The sequence below is a fragment of the Hetaerina americana genome, unplaced genomic scaffold (assembly GCF_022747635.1).
Source record: "Hetaerina americana unplaced genomic scaffold, ioHetAmer1.1.p SCAF_4, whole genome shotgun sequence".
Taxonomy (NCBI): domain Eukaryota; kingdom Metazoa; phylum Arthropoda; class Insecta; order Odonata; family Calopterygidae; genus Hetaerina; species Hetaerina americana.
The window spans coordinates 77,424,546-77,446,895 of NW_027286985.1; the positions used below are offsets into that span (position 1 = coordinate 77,424,546).

The 22,350-nt window shown below is 40.2% G+C and overlaps 1 protein-coding gene across 1 annotated transcript in view; it reads right to left on the reverse strand.

Annotated features, from left to right (window-relative positions):
- Positions 1–9,475, reverse strand: part of LOC139691954 (G-protein coupled receptor Mth2-like) — a 28,613-nt gene extending 19,138 nt beyond the window's left edge. The window contains exon 1 of the mRNA XM_071589920.1: positions 9,399–9,475. The gene's annotated coding sequence lies outside the window, so the exon portion shown is untranslated. The remainder of the gene's footprint in view (positions 1–9,398) is intronic.
- Between the last annotated feature and the right edge of the window lie 12,875 nt (positions 9,476–22,350).

Consider the following 22,350-nt stretch of genomic DNA (forward strand, 5'->3'; position numbering starts at 1 on the left):
AAAGAGTGAGATATTTTATAATTAACAGATATCTAGGGCGAGAGCGACAAAGGAATTTCGGAAACCGTTAAGCGAAATCAAAATGAAAAAACTAACATAAAATTTGAAAGAGAATCCCGAGGCATTTTGGTTGTACATCAGAGAAGTTCAGGAAAAAAGGTCTACAGATAATTGAGTCAAAAACGGCGAAGGAGAAAGAGTAACTAGGACTTTAAAAAATGTTTAGTTATTAAATTCTTTCTTTCAAACCGCCTTCACCAATATACTATATTACCGAATTTGTCTGATAGCTTAACCAAATCGTGCCGGGCAACCGATGCCAAAAATTGAAATCTCATATTATGAGATAGAACGGTTGCTGATAAATATTAGGCCAAATAAATCTTCTGGGCCCGATGAAATACCAGCTCCCATATTTAAGGAACAAGCGTCGAATATTGCGCCTTATCTAGAAATCGTATAAGTCGCTAGTAGTTCTCAAGGTCTACGGCAACTGGAAAAAGGGTAATGGAATAAATATATTTGAAAACGGAGACAGGGAGGAACGAAGCAATTACAATCCTAGTTCCGTCGAATCCAGATCGTGCAAGGCCTTTGAACATACAATTTATAATTGTTCCTTCGATAGTGAGACACCTCGAAAGTCAAGATTTAATACTGAAAAACGAGCACGGTTTCTGAAAAGGTAACTACTACAAGCAGCAGTAAGCTCTTTTTTTCATATTATATTTTATTCAATATTTTTGGTTCGAGATAGAGAAATGTTCAGTGGACTTGGTTTTTCTAGATTCTTAAAAAGCTCTCTACAAAATACGTAATAGTAACCTACTCACAAAGCAAGAAGCCAATGGCATAGATCTAAATATCCTGTCTGTATTAAATGAGTTTGCAATTTTCCTCAGACTATTTGAAGTCACAAGGCGTTTCGCTGACTTGGAGCATCATCAAATATAAGTTTCGTTCAAATTCAGCAGTTGAATACATACAATACCTGTACTCTTAGGACAGAGGAGAGGGGGGTGACAATGTAGAAGGGTGAGGAAGGGTGGTCAGTTGAAGGGTCGGTGGGGTTGAAGGTGGGGGTCGGGTTTTTTCGGGTAATGGAAGGGGGTGGTGTCTTGATTATGACGTGGCATTGGGTGTGGTCAGGGGTATGGGAGGGGAAGGGGCGAACGGGTACGTTGAACGGTTGGATTTTCCCCCCCTCAAGGTTAGTTTCTCGGAAAGAAGTGGAGGGGGGTGTGAGAGTAAAATAGCATTGCCGGACCCGGTGGCGGCGGGGTAACGCCCTCGCCTGGCAAATCAGAGGTCGCGGGTTCGATGTCCGCCTTGGTGGGTTTTTCTTCCTCATAGGTTTTGTGTGTTTGTAATTGTCTTTACTGTTTGTATGTAGAGGGGTTATATGGAAGAAGGGACAATTAAGTCTTAATCTCGCCACAGTAAAAGTCCTTAAATAAATAAATATAATTGCTTGCCACAAAGTTTTGTTTTGGGGTATGCCAAGTACCTTCGAATCTCGATTTGCTCGAGGGCGTCGATTTTTGATCCTTTAGTGTGTATATGCAGATTACTGGGACAAATTACAATTGTGTTTACAATCTATGAGTTTTTTGCGAAGAGGGAATTGGCGTTTTTATTTTTGCGACATCTGGCGTGTTCCTTGGTTCGCGTCTTGAAATTACTCCCAGTTTGACCGATATAAAAGGGGTTGCTAATATCGCATTTTAGTTTGATAATGCCTGATTTAAAAAATGTGTGACGCGGTATTTAATTTATAGATAAATTTTCCCCGATACCGCGAGACAAGGGAGGCCGCGACTCTACTTGTTTTGAGGGCGCCAGGCTAGCCGCATGGCTAGCCGCAGAGTCACGCCGCTGGCTGTCACCTGGCCCATCACACTCCTCGTCCCAGGGGAGGGCTCGCTCACCTTTTATGTGCCCCGGGGTGGGCAGCGGCTCTTCAGCTGAAATCACGAGGGGCGCAAGGAGGCGCATAAAAATGGACTCCGACGAGTAAACTTCATAAGAACTATTTATTATCACAAGAAAAGGTGTGGGCGCTCCCAAGCAAACATGACGCGCGGTGCCGACGCCTGCTGGGCCACGATGTTGGGTGGCCGCTCGGCTGCAGCCGAAGATGGCCGCCTCGCTGTCGACTGCTGGCTCCCGATGTTCCGGTCGGGGCCTGCGGGGGGCCCACACGGCGAGGTCGGTTGCTGGCACGCGCACCCCCGGTGTTCGCAGGCTGTCGGTGACTCGACGATGATAGCACACGACCTTCTCTCTCGGACATCTCACAACGAACTCTCCTTACCACGTGTTGGCCGGCACTCTCCGCGCGCGGCGCGCCCCGCTCTTCTTTTTTCTTACATACATTGTCGGCGCCAACAGATAGCGCCCCGCCGTTCTACGGCTCGCGAGAGAGGCGCGCGTATTCGAACTGGGCAAGTGACGCTGCGCCAAGCACAACGTCACAAATGTATCATTTAAAAGTGTATAAAAAGGTCTTTTATTACCATTAGCTATGAGTTTGGAAAGAGTAAGAGGTAGGTAAAAGGCCGCTTTGGGTGAAGTAGTACATATAGATTTAAGATGTCATTTTTTCCACGAACGATAAGGGATCAGAATAACATTGTCCGACCGCGGTAGGGTCACATTCGGATGAAAATTAGTCTGGTGTGTATTCACCCCCTGCCACGCACCCTAAAGGAGGCTTGCAGGGTAATAAAATAATAATAAAATAATGAAATTAGGAAGGAGGAAACCCCGACCGTCACCTTCAACTTTCCACCATCCCTCTCCCTCTTACATAGCCTCCCCCTCTCCTCTGACCGTAGGCTATATACAAGGGTATATACTTGTATTAAAATGCTGCATGTGAACGAAACTTTTAGGCCAACGCTTCATTTTTTTCTCTATCCTTTTTGTCACTGTTCCCTGAAGAGGAGCTTTTCCTAAAACGGGGACTTTTGTCGTTTCACTGTTAATTACTTTAGAGTTTTACCACTTCTTTCGCTGTGCATATTCATAACGGAAATAAAAACCTCTAAAATCTAAATCGGGAACAAAACTTTTACCTGATGATGCCGTAAGTCGGTGAAACGCTCTGTACCTTAAAATAAAGGCTGTGGAAAATTACAAGCTTATTAAATATGACATCAAAAAATTGCACGAAGTAAAGCCTAAAAGTTTAAAGTTTATTTTATAAATATCATGGGCTTGATTAAAGACTTCTTGAATGTTCGCGTACCATTGTGAGTAGTTAACGTACGATAATGTACTTTGTCAAAGGCTTTCTTAAAATCTAGAAAAACCGCGTCCACTGCAACATTGCTCTCTCTTGAATGCTAGAAGCATATGGCATAGATAAAAGTATCCTGGGTTGAATTTATGACTTTTTAAATGGTCAGGTCAAAGAGTAGTGATAGATGGAGTTCGCTCAAAAGCAGTAGAAGTTATTTCAGGTGACCTCTACTGCTTTTGGTTACTTCACCTTGGGAAGTGTTATCGGACCTCTATTATTCCTACTTTACGTTAATGACATTGACTATGTAGTCACTGGTATAATACGTTTATTTGCCGGCGATGCAGGGGTTTACCGAGATATTCATGATCCTGAGACACAGCAGCTTTATCAGATGGCGTTAATGCTGTACAAAGCTGGTGCGGCACTTGGCAGTTAAAATTAAACTTAAAAAAGTGCGTAGGGATGAATTTTTGAAAAAAGTGCAATTCCGTCCCGATTGCCTACTGTATTGGGAACACCGAAATGGCATGCGTAGACTCGATTAAATACTTTGGCGTTACCGTCACTCTTGACCTCTCCTGGGTGAAACACATATGGAGGATATGTGGACATGCTAACAAAAAATTAGGATTTTTTAGAAGATTACCGGGGAAATGTGATCAAAGGTCAAAGAGAGATGTTATCTTTCCCTGGTTAGGCCTCATTTAGAATATACCGCAAGTATATGGGACCCTCACGAAGTTGGATTGATTGCCGAATTGGATCGTGTGAAACGTAGGAGTAGGAGGAGCTAGATTTTTAAAACGTTATTATGATAACTTTGTAGCGAATCAAAAATATTAGAGGAGATAGGTTGGGAATCACTCACGGTTTATGTCCCTGAATGTTTCACCCAGGTCGTGAGTGAGGGTCACGCCTAAGTATTTAATCGAGTCTACGCATTCCATTTCGGCGTTCCAGATTCTATAGGCGTTCGGTAGGGAATTGCTCTTTTTCCAAAAAATTCATCACTACGCACTTTTTTAAGTTTAATTATAATGACCATTTTTCGCCCCAGCTTTGTGTCGCATTAACATCATCTGATAAAGCTGATTTATCTTCAGGCTCACGGTTTTCTTTCAGAAAGCCGTAAATTAAAGTCAATCGCTGTATGGAGAATACAGACTACCTGTATATAGTATTTATAGGCTAGCAGTGTGATTAAGTTCCTTCATTTGAAAGTTTACAGTGCCCGGTAAATCCTCGAGGAATTGATGACTGTTTATGGGTATGAGAGCCCGTCATATGACACAGTTGTGAGGTACAGGGGTAATTTTCAAACTGGCTACATGCCCCTCCCAGACGACCCAAGAATTGGAAGATCATCACTCACGAGCGATTCCACCGCATTGAACAAATTGTTGGACTTTATCCTTATAAATCGAAGACTAACCTTTCAAATTATCATGAACGAGACTGATCTTAGTTACGGCATTATGTGACAAATTATTCACGAAAAACTGCCCACTCCAAAGGTAACAGCACGCATGATTCCACATCTACTGACTCAATTTCAAAAGCAAGCATCGACCGGCAATCAAAGCGATGGCTTTGAAATTTTGCTACATCCGCCCTGTTCTCCCAAAGCGACTTTTTATTATTCTCAGAACTCAAAAAAAAATATTGCGGGGTAGGATATTTGAGAAGACAAATGACGTAATTCAAGAGGTGGAAAAATAGTATTCGACACAATCTACTTAGTTTTACTATGACGGCCTTCAAAAGGTTAAAAAACGCCGAAGGAAATGGTGGTAATTCTGGGTGGTAATTATGCAGACAAGTCTTAAGAATTTTTTTTTAAGTTACTTAAGTTACTATCTCGATTATATTTTAGTAATGATTAAACGTTTACGATACCCCTCGTAAAAGCTTTTTTACCTAATATAAAGTTATTATTTCCATACTACTTTGTCCATCTTTATCCAAAACACTTCCTAGATGGGTAAACCTCCTCTAGTTAATACCTCAATATTTATGCATGACTTAGCAACCATATTTATCGAAATTTCTATGATTTTTCCTTGTCTACATAAATTGACTCCCCAAGCATATCGCATTGATTTCGCAATCTCGCTCGCTTCATCATTAACTTAATATAATTTCCTGCAGTGCAAGGGTTATTTTTGTGTCCAGCATTAATTATATTCTGAACACGCACTGCATTATGCCTCTCGCAGCCCGGCCTTCCCGGGCAAAAAGACGACATCGAGCCAATGGATCGCCGGTGTCGACGAAGGCAATGAGGGAACTCCCCTCCAGCTTGGGGAAGTCCCACCTTAGCTTTCCCGGCAGAAATCCCCTCTTTTCGTTCCAACGTTTTTAACGAGTAAGACATCCTAAATTAACGGTAGGGTTTGTCTTCCTGTAAACTTCAATCACAGCCAAACTTTCAACATATACGTAATTGGGATATACTATAAGCCGGTGGAGAATTTCGAATCATCGAGCGTCGTCAGGAATATATGTACTCTCTGTGTTTGCAGGGAAGAAATACGAGATAAAAGTACACTATCTGCCATTTAGAGTTTTGAAGTTGTGGACGGAAGGTGTTCTAATCGAAACCGGAAAATATGGCGAGGATTTTTGTGTGACTAAACGGGGATAGGCAAGTTATGTCGAAATTTATTAAATAACAAAAATTATTCTCTTGGTAACATCTCAACGAGGAAATTAATATTTTTCATCTTGCTTCCCATTGCAATATTATTTTTACAATTTGTTGTATTGCATATTCCCTTGTGTGATCGGTGATGCGTCACATATCCTTGTTTCGGAAAACGGCAGAGGAATAATTGAGAGAACTTGTGCGTATTTCGTAAAATGAAAGTCCCTGTGAAGCGGTTATCCCTACTAAATATATGGTAGTCTATAGGTTTTTCATTTGGTGAACCACTAGCTGCCACCATTTTGAACAGACAACTTATCCCGGAAAAGAATTTTCCCCGGCAGCACAGCATCCATTTCCTTAACAGAATTCGAAGGACCTTCCGGGTCTCTCCGAGTACCTCGTCGCCCACCAGACCACCCCGTTGGGTCTAGTGACGTTAACGGCGAAACCAAGGGGAAGGACGCGGATTTGAATTTCGCCTCATAAAATGTTGCTGCATTCAGAAGTGAATGTCGTTTTTGAACTGTGACTAGGGCGCTGAATGAAGGAGGTGCGATCGTGACAGCGCGAGTCTAGGTGTCACCTTAGTTAATGTGTTAATGAGAAGTGGTTAAATCAATGTAACTCCAATTCATGCGTGTTTCTTAAAAAGATTTGATATGAGCGTACATTTTTTAAACTCTGGAAAAGGTTCTCAATAATTATCGATTGGCACTCTAAAATTTTATTTTGGATTAGTTTTTAGTCTCGAATTATTGAAACTACTAGTATGCTCCTTTGTTTTTCCAACAAATTAATTGATATCGCTAAAATAATGACATAGAGATACCGTTCTGTCAAGGCTATTACAATCCTTATATGATTGCGGCCATGATATTAGTTTTTCGTGGGAACATGTAATTCTTCTCCATTAATTGATAACTGCTGATAGTAATCCTCTACTGCCATGAGAAAATCTTGGGATTTTTTATGTTAATTTCTATAAAAACCAACGGAGGAAGGCCATGTTTTATCATCTTCATTTGATAGAGAACACTTAGCGTTACAAATAAAGGATTTTTTCACAATGGCATGTACTTGACATATACAAGCATGTATTTGCAACCACCCTAGGGAATAAAGATCTTGAACGCCGGATCACCTGAAAATTGCTTTTAACAATAAGAACTGCACTTAAGATTTGGCCTCTCGAAAGCCGAATTCTGACGTCCCGAACCTTTTTATCAGCAACATGCAAACATATTTACAGGAACTCCACGAAATTACTACCTCAGGAGTTGATAAAAAGTCGGAATTACGCGGTACTTTTTTCCGAGGTCGAAGAGGGAGTGAGCTTAATGCTACAGCTGAATTACGAAGCAGAGCTGAATTATATAGCTGAATTATGAAGCCGATAATGTCCGGTTGTTCCTTTTATTTCACTCCAAATAAACTGAAATGGTATTTCTCAATATTTCTTTTTGTTAAAAGAGGTTACAGCTTGGAAAATATTCATAAATAAAATGTACTCAACTCGGGATTAACTACCTCAATGAGTAGCTCGAGGATAATAAAATTAGAGTATACCATTCTTTTATGATAAAATTTAATCTAAGATGAGAAAAGAATGGGAAATCAAGGTGATAATCGGACATCCACCGTAAGGTTACTACATATGTAAGGTTCCAAAACTTACTGTGACTTATGCAACCCTTGTCAAAAGATCGCGAGTAGTCAGCTTAGTGTACATTCTGTATACACTCCTTTCATTTGAAAATTCAAAGGGGATAACGAGGTTTAGAACATTGATGCATAGTTTTGGAATATTTGAGGATTATATTACGCTAATTCAGTAAATCATGCTAAAGAGCAGACGACGGCACGAAATATTATCCTCGTCGACGGTAAAATACATCAGTTTCGGCCTTCAGAACCCCGCCATCTGCCTCCCAACGCTTCGCGATTGTTGTGATTTCCGTGACCTTGGCTGTATTTCTACACATCTTAGAAATGGAGAATGAGAAAGAAGGCAGGCATCGCGCGTCCTCTCCTGGCAAGGCGGCAGCTACGTCCAGTTTCGGAAGATTGCTGACTATCGGTCATCACTCGCACGAAATTAGCCCCTAAAGGGCGGAGCAATGGCAAGGGCAAATGTGCTATTTAATCTATGAATTCCGTGAAAGAAAAGTACTGCGAACATCTATGAGAACAAATTCCTCTGCGCGACAAAGGGGAAAGAGTGACCGTAAAAAAATTACCTACCACCATGAATAGGGTGAAGACAAAAGTGCTTAAGCTCCCATGGTAGTAAACGATGATTTGAGGGAAATGATTATGTACCTTTCGTGGAATGTTTTAGACAACAGGTAAATATTTAATAGGAAGCACCGGAGTGGCTGTGCATAGGGAAAATGCATGAGGAAACCTAATTTATTCCCTAATAGTTCTCACGGAATAAACGCCGAGGATCAGTTGAACAGAACTAGACGACGGAATTTCATAATTCAAGCCGAGTTCCACATCCTATAGGGAAAGGAAGTATATCGTACCCAGTGTTAACATTAACCTGCAAAAAATATGAGCAGATGTAAGATGTAACCTCATTATCAAAGGAGAATGAACAGCAGAACGAGGAAGTGATTCTTCTGTTATGTCATGTTCTAAAAATGAGCAATCAATTCAGAACGACTAACACGAAGTGAAAATCTACCACACGCAGCCGTAGCAAATACATATATGATGCCATAGTTCACAAGTTGAGAAATGTTGGCAGGCTATTTCCATTACGAGTAAAGAGCAAAATACTGCAGACGATATCTCCCTTTCAGATGGTAAAACGTTATCATTAAGTGAATTAGCATTCAAATTTGAATTATTTTCTCTCGTTGAATTAGTGTAGTTACTCGTTAAATATGTAGGAATGCAAAGTTAATATCAAAGTATTTTTATTAATTCTTGAAAAACATTTGCGACTACCTGTCACGTTTTTGTACCGGCAATATGAACTAAACAAAAAATAACAACTACACTTCATTTCTGAAACAACCCCAATGAGAACCTGGAAGTTTTTTAGCGTGGTCTCACCTTATGGTTAGCCCTAAGGCGTGCGAAATGCTAACCACCAGAGGGGCTCGGGGGAGGGAGATGGGGATGGCGGGAGTATTCCTTTTCTCGTCACATTTCCCGTATCAAGTAAGTTCAATTTAGCATGCATAAACATGCAGTGACATCGCTTAGATTTTATTTGGGTTCTTCCATATATCGACATAATCCACGTCCCTAAGGTCCGATGATGAACCTTGGCTTTAAAAACTTGCTGGACCGCAACTGCCCTTCCTCTTTCCGTTTTCCTAATACTTTCGATGAATCGACAGAAATTATTACGAGATTTTAAGCTCCAAAATGCACGAAATACAGCAGGAGTCGTTTTCCATACATGCATGTACATTTATATGCAGTGGTCATGTAGTATACCGAAGAAATTAAAACCACGAATATTATGTTCAGAGGAAGGGGCTAACTGACCTTACGGAGAAGCGCCAACCACGAAAACAGGTTTCCCGCACCGTTCGAGCTCCCTGCTAGGACACATACACTCGCCCTCAACGGAGGAAAAGCGGAGACTGCATCCCGCCTTCCCTCTCTCCCACAAGATGGTGCGGATTTCCCGGAGTTGTCCGCCTGGCGAGCGAATTGAGAACCAGGCGTTCATTACAAGGTGAGCGCTCGTCTTTGGAGAAGAGAAATCGTGTACCTGCAGCTTCCTTTACGTTGCCAACACGGCGCGTTGGGAAAATGGTCTTTGAAGACCATGGCGAATGGGATTCCTCTTGAATCGACGAAGGAGGCTTTGTCTATCAAATCGAATCCACAACGAGGGATGCAAAAAACGACACGGCTACGTCGGAAAAGTCTACCGTTAGGGCGAGTGAGAGGGATGTTGGGTCACCAGCTGTAGATAGAGGTCCATCATCGGGAGAGGTGTTTAAAAATGCTTGTTATTCTTTTTATGTTCATCGTAAATACGGGAATACCCTTGAACTTATCCTATCATGTTACGTCTCTCGTATCTCACATTTGTCAACATTGACGGGTATACAGATGCAGTGGAAGGGGGTTGTTCCGAGTGAAATCGCCTGATTTGCGCGTTTTCACGAAGTTGATTCGAGCCTTCGAGTTTCCTTGGAGCTTCAAGCACCCATCCTTGATTGTGTTGTCATTTTACGTTCCTCTGAGGCAGGTTTATTTCAAGATGGAGAGATTGTCATCTGCATGTTCTTGCAGCTCTTGAATCAATATTTCCTGAGAGGAATCAAGAATGCCAGTAGGAGGCAAGAGAATTTTCTTTTTACTTTTCAGTGGACTTTTATTACTGTTTTATCTCCTATCATCAATAAATAATTGGAATAAGTGAAAATTAGATCTTATATGAAATTAATCCTTAGGCTTCCGCGCCGTCTCTCTGATGAATCCATGCTGGTTTCCGGGAATTACCGTCGCGTAGTTTGTTTAACTAAACTACGCGACGGTAATTCCCGGAAACCAGCATGGATAGATCTTATATGATCCCAGAAATGGTTTTAGTATGATCCCTGTGATTAAATTTACCCTTGGGCATTTGTCTGTTAAAAAATTGATAGAAACACCCTAATCATACATCTATTTTAACTCTATACGTCTATCGTGTAATAAAATATTGTATAATGTCTACCATATTCTACTATCGTATGTAGTTAAATAGGAAACCGTAACTCTCAGTAGGACGATGTCGAATCAATAATTCGATAAATACCCCTTACGAAGAAAAAGAGTGACATTGAAAAATACTGCTTTGCGATAATGTCATTCAAAGGATGTTTATTTTTGAATCGCAAAGAATCTCGTTCGATATCCTGATATTGAGATTATTTTTCGTGTTCTTAAGCGCTCATTGGTATTATGTGGATTATGGCCGTTTGGAGTTGGATATATTTTCAGTAAGGAATATGATCTCAGTTTATTGGCCAAATATCACGAAGTATATGTCAATCTGTTGTAATTCTGTTTTAGCTAAGAAAATGAACTAATGATAATTTTTGGGAAAAGGTATAAATGGCCATTCAACCCCCATAAATTGGTATGCTTTATCATAATAATACATATGAAAATGCTGCTCATGGCTAAATAATCCTTAATATCGATAACTACGGCATTATAGATAAAAGTGCCATATCGGAAAGTTTTCATTTGCTTCCACCTACAAGCAAGTACAACCATATGGTTATTTACGGTCGAACTTTCGTAATGAAGTGCCTGGAATCTAGAAAGATGCTTCAATTGGTGGACATTTTGAGTAAGAGAAAATGAGAATGTTTTAGGTCATTACAAGTAATGATTGACTCTGGAGATGTGTAGTGGAATGTGCATTTATATTTTTATATGAATAAACCTCGTGGAAAAATGGAATGAAATGCTTTTGGTATGAATAAAAAAATGCAATATGCCCCTTCGAAAACTTTGGGACATTTCAAACAGGTTTTCTTCACCGTTTATATCTTAAGGTTAGAGCTTTCTTGGCGCTATCCTTATCTGTCATGGTATCTGAAGGCTGAGGAAAAGCAAAGATCTGAGACCCAGGAATTTCTTCTATAAGGTTTGCTCAAGCCTAACTGATTACTCGACAATTTAAAAAGGGGTATCGATGCAGAAAAATGTGTATCGATGGAGCCGGTAGGCCCTTTTTTGTAGGATATATCTTCAGAAGAACATCAATTTAACGGTTAAACAGCCCTACGACCCGACCGAAGTCTGCGGAGGAATGAGTCGAAAATGTTGAGATATTTATGATAGGTATGGATTATAAAAGACACGAAACTTTTCAAAAGCAGCTAATATTATATCTTAGCGATATCTTCCCTAATAGCTCTTCATTTAAACTCACTAATTGAAATGATGATCCCCGTATGGAAATTCAGTTCCTTAGTTGATTGTTGTGTCCATCCAAAACCTACCTTAACCGGTAGATTACTGATTATAAGAAATAATTATTTGGCTTGCGGAAAAGGAGGGAATAAAATTGAACTACAGCCAAGCACAGCAAAGAGGATCGGGAAAGTTTTAACGTGCACTACATTAATTATATGACGATCCCATGCGGGCCTGCGGGAAGGGAATTATACTAGCTAAATAAAATGCTTGCGCGTCTTTTGGATTCGACTACCTCCTTTAACTGTTTCTAGCTTTCACCATCTATCATTATTTCACGTGCATATTTTTAAATTTTTTGATACCCTGCTATTTGGACCTTCTTTTATTTCACACGTTTATTCCAGACTGCAAACTGTGGAATGCGCGTCTTTGTGAGCGCCATGGGAAATGCTGTGTAAGAACTTGGATGAGTACCAAGTATAAGCTGTTATTTTGTCAAAGAAAAGCACACGTCTATGAAAATTGTATAGATTTACCTTTTTTTTCATTTAAGGTATGGTGTTAATTTATGGTGCACTATTTTTTATTTTTGAAGCGCGTGCCATTTATATTTGGGTGGTGGCTTCGGAAATAGTTTTTGACTCCAGAAGAACAAATTGACTATTGCGAGAGAAAGTAAAATAGCTCACGAGGATTGAAACCTGTGATCTCCGCGCCTGAACTCTAATAAGGGCTAATAATCGGGACACCATACTTACTACGGGTCGTTTAGACTCGACAGCAGGAAAGTAAGGTGCGATTATAACATCTCCATCTTCATAATACCCCGCAAGCCGCCGCAAAGGCGTGTGGCGTTTTAGGTCAACATCCGTAAAAGAGAAATAAACCACGTTATATTAATGCTGATTCATTTTCACGATCGATATGCTTTTAGAGAAGTGATACCGACTAAATATACGCATTTTCATCAAGTTTGACTTTCTTAAAGTTGGAGCTTGTAGCAGTGTGTACGAGATATCAAAAACTAACTCACAAACATAAGACCAACGCAGGAGCCGTTACGAACATTTTATTGGGATCGCTTCGAACACCCACGACTTAGCACCAGAGATTTTCATCTGTTCGAGCCCTTAAAAAATCATTTGGGTGGCTGAAGTTTTGAAAATGATGATCCCGCAATTGGGACCTTTGTTACTACTCGTTGGTTGCGGGGATCGAGATGGTGCGGGGGCTAACCTACTGGCTTCCCACCCTGAGGGCGCGGGTTCAAATCCCGGCGGTGTTGAATATTTTTCAGAGGTATCTCGATCCCTACTTGAGGTGCTTTGTGGAGGGCACTTTGAGTGAGTACGCCGTCCGTCGGATGGGACGTTAAACTGCGGACCCCTTGGCGCCTTTCGTAAAGAGCAGGCTAATGCCGACGCCGGGTTTCTCTCCACCCTTCATCCTTTCCTGTCCATCCCCTACGGCGCAAATGACCTTAGCTGTCGGTCGCCTCCCCTTAAAACTACTACTACTCGTTGGTTGCGCAAGCAAACAAAACCTCCTTTGCTACCGACTATCAAGGGCTTGCCAGATGTAAAAAGACTAAAAAGATGAGATAAGGGTCTAAATGTACAAGATGAAAATATAAAAAAGTGTATAAAATTTCAGAAAATTACTTATATTATTATTGCCTCAATCCAGTTATGCCAGTTATTTATCGACTTACCCTTTTAATTATATACAGGGTTCGTCCGGAAAATAAGTGTACTGACTACTGATTTTTTCCCGCCGCTCCAGGCGCGCCCAGCACCGCTCTGACGGGCTGCGATTGGAGGGGGGTATGTTGGCAAGCGACGCTGAAAAAGGCAGTCGGCTCTGAGCTGTGGTGTAGTGAGGAGCTCTGTTAACGCGAACCTCCACGCTCGACCCACGTCACGGAACGCGATGCCGAAGTTTTTGGAGCAGCAATATTCCATCAAATTTGCGGTAAAGCTTGGGAAACCATCTACCGAAACTGTCGGTATGATTAACCAGGTTTACGGGGAGTCAGCCATGTCCAGAAACATGATCTTTCGGTGGCACAAGATGTTCGTGGAGGGCAGAGAAGAGGTCGATGACGAGTCTTCGAGAGGTTCCCGATGATGCCTTCGCGGGAGCGTTCCAGGAATGGGAACGCCGCTGGAACAAGTGTATCGACTCACAAGGGTCCTATTTTGAGGAATATTAGCTTAAGATATGTAAAAGTGTAATAAAGTTTTTTTCCTGAGCTCAGTACACTTATTTTCCGGACGAACCCTGTACGTGTTCCCTACTGTTTGCACGCTCAGTACTTATCCCACCGAATGCTACATATTTAAAAGAATCAATTTCACACATTTCTAGTTCTCTCTTATCAGAAATATTTGAGCGCCTCCTATATGAGGATCGAAATTTGAGATCCTCCGATTTTATTTCATGACTACTTCATACCTCTTAGAAGGGTGAAGCGCTTTGTGTATCCTGTTGATGCTGAGTTTGAAGGTGATTGGTCTTCCAAGGAATTGGAAGGGGCCAGAGGTTTGGTCCTTTGAAACGCTGAAGTTGGAGATGAGAAGTTCCCTCCACATCTTCCCTCAGTCTGAGATTTATGCGGCAGTTATATTCCAGATGGCCAACAGTCATTCTCTTCTCGATTCGAACAGTGTTATATTCTGAACGTCTTTTTGACATTAAATACACTCGAACTGAATTAGTTGGCCAGGCATATCGAACGAACGCTTCTAAGGGAGAAACTGACTCTTCTGTACTTACCTATACTACGGAAGAATTTTGAAATAAACCTACTCCATTTAAACTGGACTTAAGCGGCAGCAGTGAATTAGGGTAGATACTACTAGAGGCAAAAGAGACTTGTGAACCCTAGCGTCATCATTTCTACCGCAGTTAAATTAAGCTAACAAAAATTAGTTTTAATTACCTTCACGAAGTTGGATTGGTTGCCGAAATACATCACGTGCACCGTAGAGAAGCTAGATGGGTAAAACGTTGTTTAGTAGCGTACCTAAAATACTAGAGGAGCTAGGCTGGGAATCACTCACAGAGCCATGGTTGTATTACCATACAGATTAAATCTCTTGCATAGATTGGAATTGTAGCTCTTTGACAGTGATACTGAAAATGTATTATAATCTTCATCGTACTAAGATAGGAGAGACCATGTCAATAAAATTAGAGACATGAAGTGTAGGACAGATAGATTAAATATTTCATTTTTTCCACGAACGATAAGGGATCAGAATAACATTTTCCGACCGCGGTAGGGTCATATTCAGATAAAAATAGTATTGCGTGTATTCTCCCCCTGCAACACACCCTAGCGGACAAATTGCATTCAATTTACAGGGAAATCCAATTCAAATCAGTAAATTATGCTTCCGCGCCCTGTCTATAGTAGATAGTTATTGTTAAGCAATTGGCCATATTTAAATATTTTAGTAATTAAGAATAATGATTAAAATTAGTTAAACAGTAGATGATATGGTGGAGAATAATAGAGTGGATACTTACGAAAGTGCAGTCTCTTAAATAATGTCAGTTTCAATAGAGCATGGAAACTTCAAGCTGCCAATATTGAATGAGCCTATAATATTTTATGAGTATGCCAACTTCCTTAATATTATGTGAGGCTCCATGAGTACCATCTAGAGGATTTAGCTTATATTCGTAGTCATTGAATGGAGCTGAGGGCTGAGAGAAACCAACTTTAGCATCAGCCAAGAAGAAAATGGCGGTGAGTTGACTTTCAAGGAACCAAAATCAATTGGCTTAATAGTCATATCTCACGAAATTCACGACTGATTTTTAGGAGTTCTAGGTTGTTAAGCTGGTTTTAGATCAAAGTGGAACTAAAGCAGTATTTTACTAAATCTACTTATGAAACACCTACGAGGGTAATTTGAAAAATCCTCGAAATGAAAAAGAAATACGCGACCCACCTTGGCGAAACTTTTTTATTTTTCAATGTGGTCTCCCTGTACACTAATGCACTTGGTCCATCGATGTTCCAATATCTTGATCGCATCTCAAAAAAGATTCCTAGTGGCCTGCAATATACTTGTTTATTTTAGATGTTAGTTCTTTGTTTGAGCAGAATCTCCGTTCACTAAGGAAAAATTTTGAGCTAGGGGAAGAAATGGAAAGATGGAAATCTAATGGAGCCGAATGACACAAATATGGCGGATGTGGCATCAATTCGTATCTTATTTTACGTATGCTTGTCATGGCAACGAAACTTGTGTGTTGGCGTGCCTAGTCATGTTGAAAGATGACTTTCGTCCTTGCCAAACCTGGCCTTTTTTTCGTGTAGCATTGGCTGTAGTTGGCCCAAGAGGTAAGCTTAGTATTGTCCAGTGGTAAGATAATCTACATCTACATAATACCCCGCAAGCCGCCGCAAGGGCGTGTGGCGGGGGTTTAATAGGAGAAGACAAAACTCATCCCTTTTGCTTTCCAGAAAACTGAAGCCATCATCTTCCCGGCCGACCGTATTGTCTGTGCTCTCTTTGGTGGTGGTGAATCAAAATGTTTCCCCTCCATTGACTGCTGTTTTTTCTCTGGGGTATAGTGGTGGACCCAAGTTTCATCTGTGGTCACAAGCCTGCCAATTTATTGGGAAGACACAAGCAAGGAAACTAGTCACATCTGTAAATATTCTGAGAAAAAATTGGTGAGCACACACAATGTTTTGAGCAGAATATATACATGTGTAAAAACTTAGGTAAATTAAAAAAAACGAAAACTCTAAGCCTCATTTAAACTCTAAGCCTCGCCCTAAGCGAAATTTAAAGACTTCAAACAAACAGGTGATCAACCTGAAGGCTGGTTTGATACACAAGGATAGAGCTCGCCTAACATTAACAACTAGTCTAACAGTATATGTAAAATTCACAAATCGGTTAAGGGGGGCTAGTTACTTTCCGTGTGCTGCCTGTGGTTTCCCAGAATCTTTCCAAGAATGTCGGAGGTTATACATGCAGTTACAAGTATGACCTGAGTGTACTTCAAGACTTTTTTACATGCAAGAAAACACAGTATTCTCCTCAACATTGCCTTTTCGCCATTGTACCAGCGAATTTGTTTTCTCTTATTTTTAAAGGGGTACTGGTATTAGTCAGATATTTCTTACCTGCATGAGGTTGTGCTAATCAAAGTCTTAATATCTAGTTATTAATTTAAGCATAATTTGAATACCTGTAGTATTTATCTTTGATTGCTCTATTTTCATCAAAATTAAAATTTGAGTAGTTCAGTTAAATTTTGCCTGCGACAGATGACATTTTCGCTTTATATTCAACGTCTAGCAGCCTTAGAAATTTTAGCATTGGTGAAAATATTGTGACCACGCGGTTGATGTTCGTGTTCCTCTGTGCATTAACTGCCGGATATCTGGAATAACCACTTCCCCTAGAGTGGAATCGTTGAACGTCATGATTTCACAGGTGCATCAATCATTCCTATGCATTGCTGGAAGAAACAATTTTAATAGACCCCGGTATGTAAGGTGGAATAATTTCCTCTTGGTCACCGGAAATACTGCATTCGCCAGGAATATCCAAAGCGACCGCAATTAAGTGCTGGTAAAGTGCAATTTTTATTTCAACAAGCGAAGGAATATTATTAAAGGAACAATGGAAGGTATAACGATTGAAGTAAACCGAGCAATGGAAGGCATCGTAGTGTAAAATTGAGAAAGATCTGGAGTAGTATAAAACTGTGACATATAGTAAATCCTTCTTCCTGCTTAGACCGAGACTTCCTTACGAGTTCTAATTAGGAAGGGTTTGAGATTAAAATATACAATTAGCAAGGGCATTAAAAATATTTCCGTATGGCAAAGGTTCTGTTGCCGGTAGGAAGAAGTCAATGATCTTAAAAAAAGATTGAAATTAAAGTTTAGTGGAAACTCATGTGGAGTGTAGTTTTTGTGGATTTGAAAGTTTTCCTTGAGGAAAGAGGAAACGTATTGAGTGAAGGCTTTCGAGATGTGGAGAAGAATTGAAATTATAAAATGGGCAGAAAGGATTACGAAAATGTGCTAAGCATAAAACGACGATAAAGGAGGTTGTCCTGATGATATGCAGTGGAATGTTGAAGATTGATGGAGGGGAGAGTGTTGGGTGGGAGAGGTAGAACGAGGAAAATAGTAGATATATTGGACGAACTGATGGAATGTGTGAATTATGTGAAATCAAAGACTGGTTTAGTGAAGTATGGGGTTCAAGTGTATATTTCTGTCTTTTTAGGCAGAAGGTCCTTTTTTAGTAGCGTACAATCCACCGAAATCCTATTTTAACTATTAGACAGAGTTAAATTATCATTCGCAATAGAATATAAGTCAGTAGAAGGCTTCGAACTGTGTTGACTGAAATTGAATTAGGTCTTCCATCAATGACATTTATAATTATTTCCGTTTAACGTGCGAGAGAAAGTTATCCCCATCCCAGCGTTCATCCTGAATGATTTTTTCGACTCCGCGATTTTTTACATTAAGACCATGGGTGAGCATTCTTACCAGTGGCTGGGCATTGGTATGTTCTTGATCGTTTCCCGCAAGTGTCAGCGTCAAGCTTTGGCAGAATTAGGCGTAAATAAACACCATACAGAAACGGATATGACTGGGCTGGAACCGCAACCCACACGCCAAGTGAATGCAGGATGTGGCGGTGGACGGTTGAGTGCTGGGCAAGGGAGGAAGTGGTGTGAATTTGGCGTGAATTCCGTGATACATGTAGTACCAACGCATGACAATTTTTGAGAAAAAATTTGATTAACTCTTAAGTCAGTATTATGCCAACTAAGCACTGCTAAGCAAAATGATAAAATTTTTGTCAATATGTGAAATTCTCCCCATAGAGGATCTGGAAATATTTCTGGCTGGCTAAGACATTAATGTAGGTTGTTGAAGGTGTATGATATGGAGCGAGATATATGTAGAACGGGATCTTTGAAGTAGGGTGATGGACTTATATTGAAGAATTTTGACATTTAGGTGTGGAGAAAGCATAGATAAGGTTGCAAAATGGAAGGAAAGGTAAAAAATGAAGAACTAATAGGCATTTTTGGGGAGGAGAGAGGATTATTGGGAGAAATATAATGGAGGCAGGAAATTTGCATGCAAAGCATTTTTACTGGCGATGGAATGCGGTGGAAGACTGTGGTAGCGGGGAGAACTATAAGCAAGCGAGAAAGGGTTAGGAAAAGGATATTAAGCCATTTTGGACGATATGGAGGAATTAGAATGCATGAAGAATTGAAGAAAGGTTTGTGGTAGTTATGGGAAAAGGAAGGGTTTCTTGTAGGATTTTATTGCTGTGCGAGGCTAAGAAATATAGCGTTGTTCAGTATGTGTCCCTCCAAAACCTACATTAACGATAGACTGGAAAATAAAAATTGAAGTTGCGCTTTAATATTGAATTGGCTATCTTTGAAGCTTCCATCTCACATGGAAGATGACACCTGTGATATTATGTAAAATATTTTTTAAACAAACGAAATTGTTTTGTTTCGAATTAGTTTGATTCCACATTTATCTGGGAAGCTGCATTGATTTAAAAAAATCTTGTGCTCGTGTTTAACTCTTTTATCGAAATTGTGGAACGTAATCATTAAAAAAATATTAAATTCACTCCAAGGTTAACTCTTCCTCTTGTGATTCATGCTAAAAATTTCGTGAAATTTAGGAAACTGCCCTATTGCCCTTGTCGAGGAGTTAATTCTGCTAAATATGATGAGATGGAAGGCTCATATAGAGGAACTACACACCTGGTATGGCTAAGACATTAGGCCAATAGCCTTAGACATTCGAAGAAAATGAATATGGGGTAGGTACCTACTCGCGGAACTACTTTCGGGTTTAGGAAAATGTATGAATAGGAATTTTTATGGCCTTATTCGTGGAATTTATGAGGGAGGAAGTTGGCCGTAAGATTACCTCAGATCAGTGCTAGTTCCTGCTCCGTAAAAGGGAAAGACAGCCATTTGTGAAGACTACAGGATTTTGAGCTGTGTGAAGGCTAAAGGATTTGTTTAGCATTCGCGCTCAGCTGAAGTGGTTTTCATCAATAAAAAGATGGAGAAGAGGGCAAATGAATACTTAGGGCATGATCAGTTTGGATTCAGGAAGGGGAGAGGCTCATAGGATATCATAGTAGTATTAAGGTCCCTAGAGAGAAAAATAGAATTCAATCAAGATAAAATGGTTTGTTTCTTAGATTTCAAGAAGGCGTTAGATGGTGTAAACTGGATAGAATTAATGAATTCATTGCGGGGAATAGGAATAGATTTGAGACTTATTCTCAACCTGTGTGCCTCAGGTATTCCGGGAGCAAGTGGCAGATGGAGAGTCTGGATGAGCAGTTTGTGAGAGGGAGTAAGAGAAGGGCGTCCAAGCAAAACTTTGCTCTTCAATGGATGAGCAAGTCGTTGATGCCGAGGAAATGGTTGAAGAGGTATGGGAAGAACTGGAGGTAGGAATGGAAGTCGGTGGGGAATTCATGAAGTCAGCTAGGTTTGCCGATGACCAAGCTTTAGTTTTTCAGTCAGCCGATGGGTTGAAAGCATTACTGAGCTCATTGGAAAGTCAGTACGATTAGTATGGGACGGAAAACAAAACAAAGGTTATTCAGTTTTCCAAAAAGGAGGCTAACACTGGTTAGGTAAAAGAATTAACTTAAGCAGTGAAAGCCGCAGTTCATAAACTAGAGCAGGTTGAACTGATTATCTAGTTCGGAAATACTTTGAAACAAAATAGTCAAAATAGTATGGACATACTATAAGAAGAGGAACTGCGTGCGGAAGGTACGGGACTTTTCCAAGCAGGAGAGAATTGATGATGTTGAGAAAAGATTGGTTAAATTTTTTAAATAGATCGTGGTTTTGTATGGCGCGGGAGCATGGTCGTTGAAGGGAGACAAAAGAGCTATATTTGGGGATTTTGAAATAGGGGTATGGAGAAGGGATAAAAAAATATTAAATGGACAGAAAGGGAAACAAGAGAGGAAGTTTTCATGTGTCATGAAGCACGTGAGGGGGGAGATGAGGTGTGATTTTTGAGAGGAATCCATAATTGGTACGAAAAATATGTTCTCTCTCGCTCTGCGTTTTTTTTTTGGCGATGAAATGTTGAAGACTGTGACAGAAAGTAGAACGTTGGGCAAGCGTAGAAGTGGTAGAAATAGGATAGGCATGCTGGACAGAATGAAGAGAGGAGGAAAGTATGTGGAATTGAAGAGGAGTATTTAGTGTCGTATTTCAGGTGATCTTTTGCTAGGAGAAGCAAGGGAAGGTGTCTTTATACTGTAATGAATAATGTAAAAATAAAACTTTGAAATTCCATGTATAAAATAAACTGTAATGCGACCTATGTTTCACTGCTGTGCTTGTGGATCGATTAATTATATCTTTATACCTTTGCATAGGTTGTTTTCATCCAAAACGTATCTTAGCCGGTTGAATGCCTATATTATTAATCATAATATTAAACATCACACTTCTTCTTTTGAACTCAACAAAGGGAATCTTTTCAATAATCCGTCACAAACAAATCAGAGCATTTTGTGATTTATTTTCGACTATACTGTAATTCGTGTTAATATTTTCAGCATTCTGTTCATGCACGATAAAGAACAGAAGGCGTGTTATTGGGACGTCGGTAAGTTATATAAAATATTACTTTTTGGCATTGCGATATTGAGTTGAAAAGCTCCCTCGTCTAATCATTTGTGGAGGGGCGTCGGGTTTATCAAACGTCCATTGGAAGTCTTCAATTTAGGCGTTGTATTTTAACGAGAAATATTGTTATTACTTTTCGTTATTACTTATCTCATTATTTATAATTTTCAATTCCGAATCCTAGAGGCCGGATGGGTGTGACAATGTCTCATACAATACCACCGAGTTCAGAAGGCGGAGATACGAATCCCCAACTTGACGGCATTCCCAAAGGCACTTGAATACTTGTTCGCTATCTCCGAGAAAACCATTTGGCAAAAAATGATAGATACAATTTTATCTCATAAAAACTTGTGATTTTAAATGGCATTTGAATGACACACATTACAGTGCAGTGATCTTGAATTCCTCATGGTTGAGATAACATCTTCCAAGTAGCATGAATGAGTGAAAATTATACCAAGAGAAATGCTTAACTTGTATGTAAATTCCTTGTGCTTAATTTTGCTTCATGTTTTACGTAGTGCCATTCCTTTACCGGAGGGCTTAGCCGATTCTCACCCTCAATAATAAATGAATCATTTAATTTAGCAGTCAGAAAGGAAACGATCGCGGTTAGAACAAATGAGGATCGCGTCATCTACTCTTTCCGGTTGCCAACCGCGTAGCCAAATATTCTTAGACGCAATATCTAATATGAAAACCGTTATCAGTTTCCGTTCTTTGCCAGATATGTCCACGGCACATGCAAACATTAGTTCTCGGACGTTCTTGTCCGACACCCAAATCTGTTACACTTCGACTGCAAAAGGGCAGAATCCTCAGAATGGCGACAGATGTTGCGTGCCGTTTTAACCTGAACGTTTTCTGGCCTAGT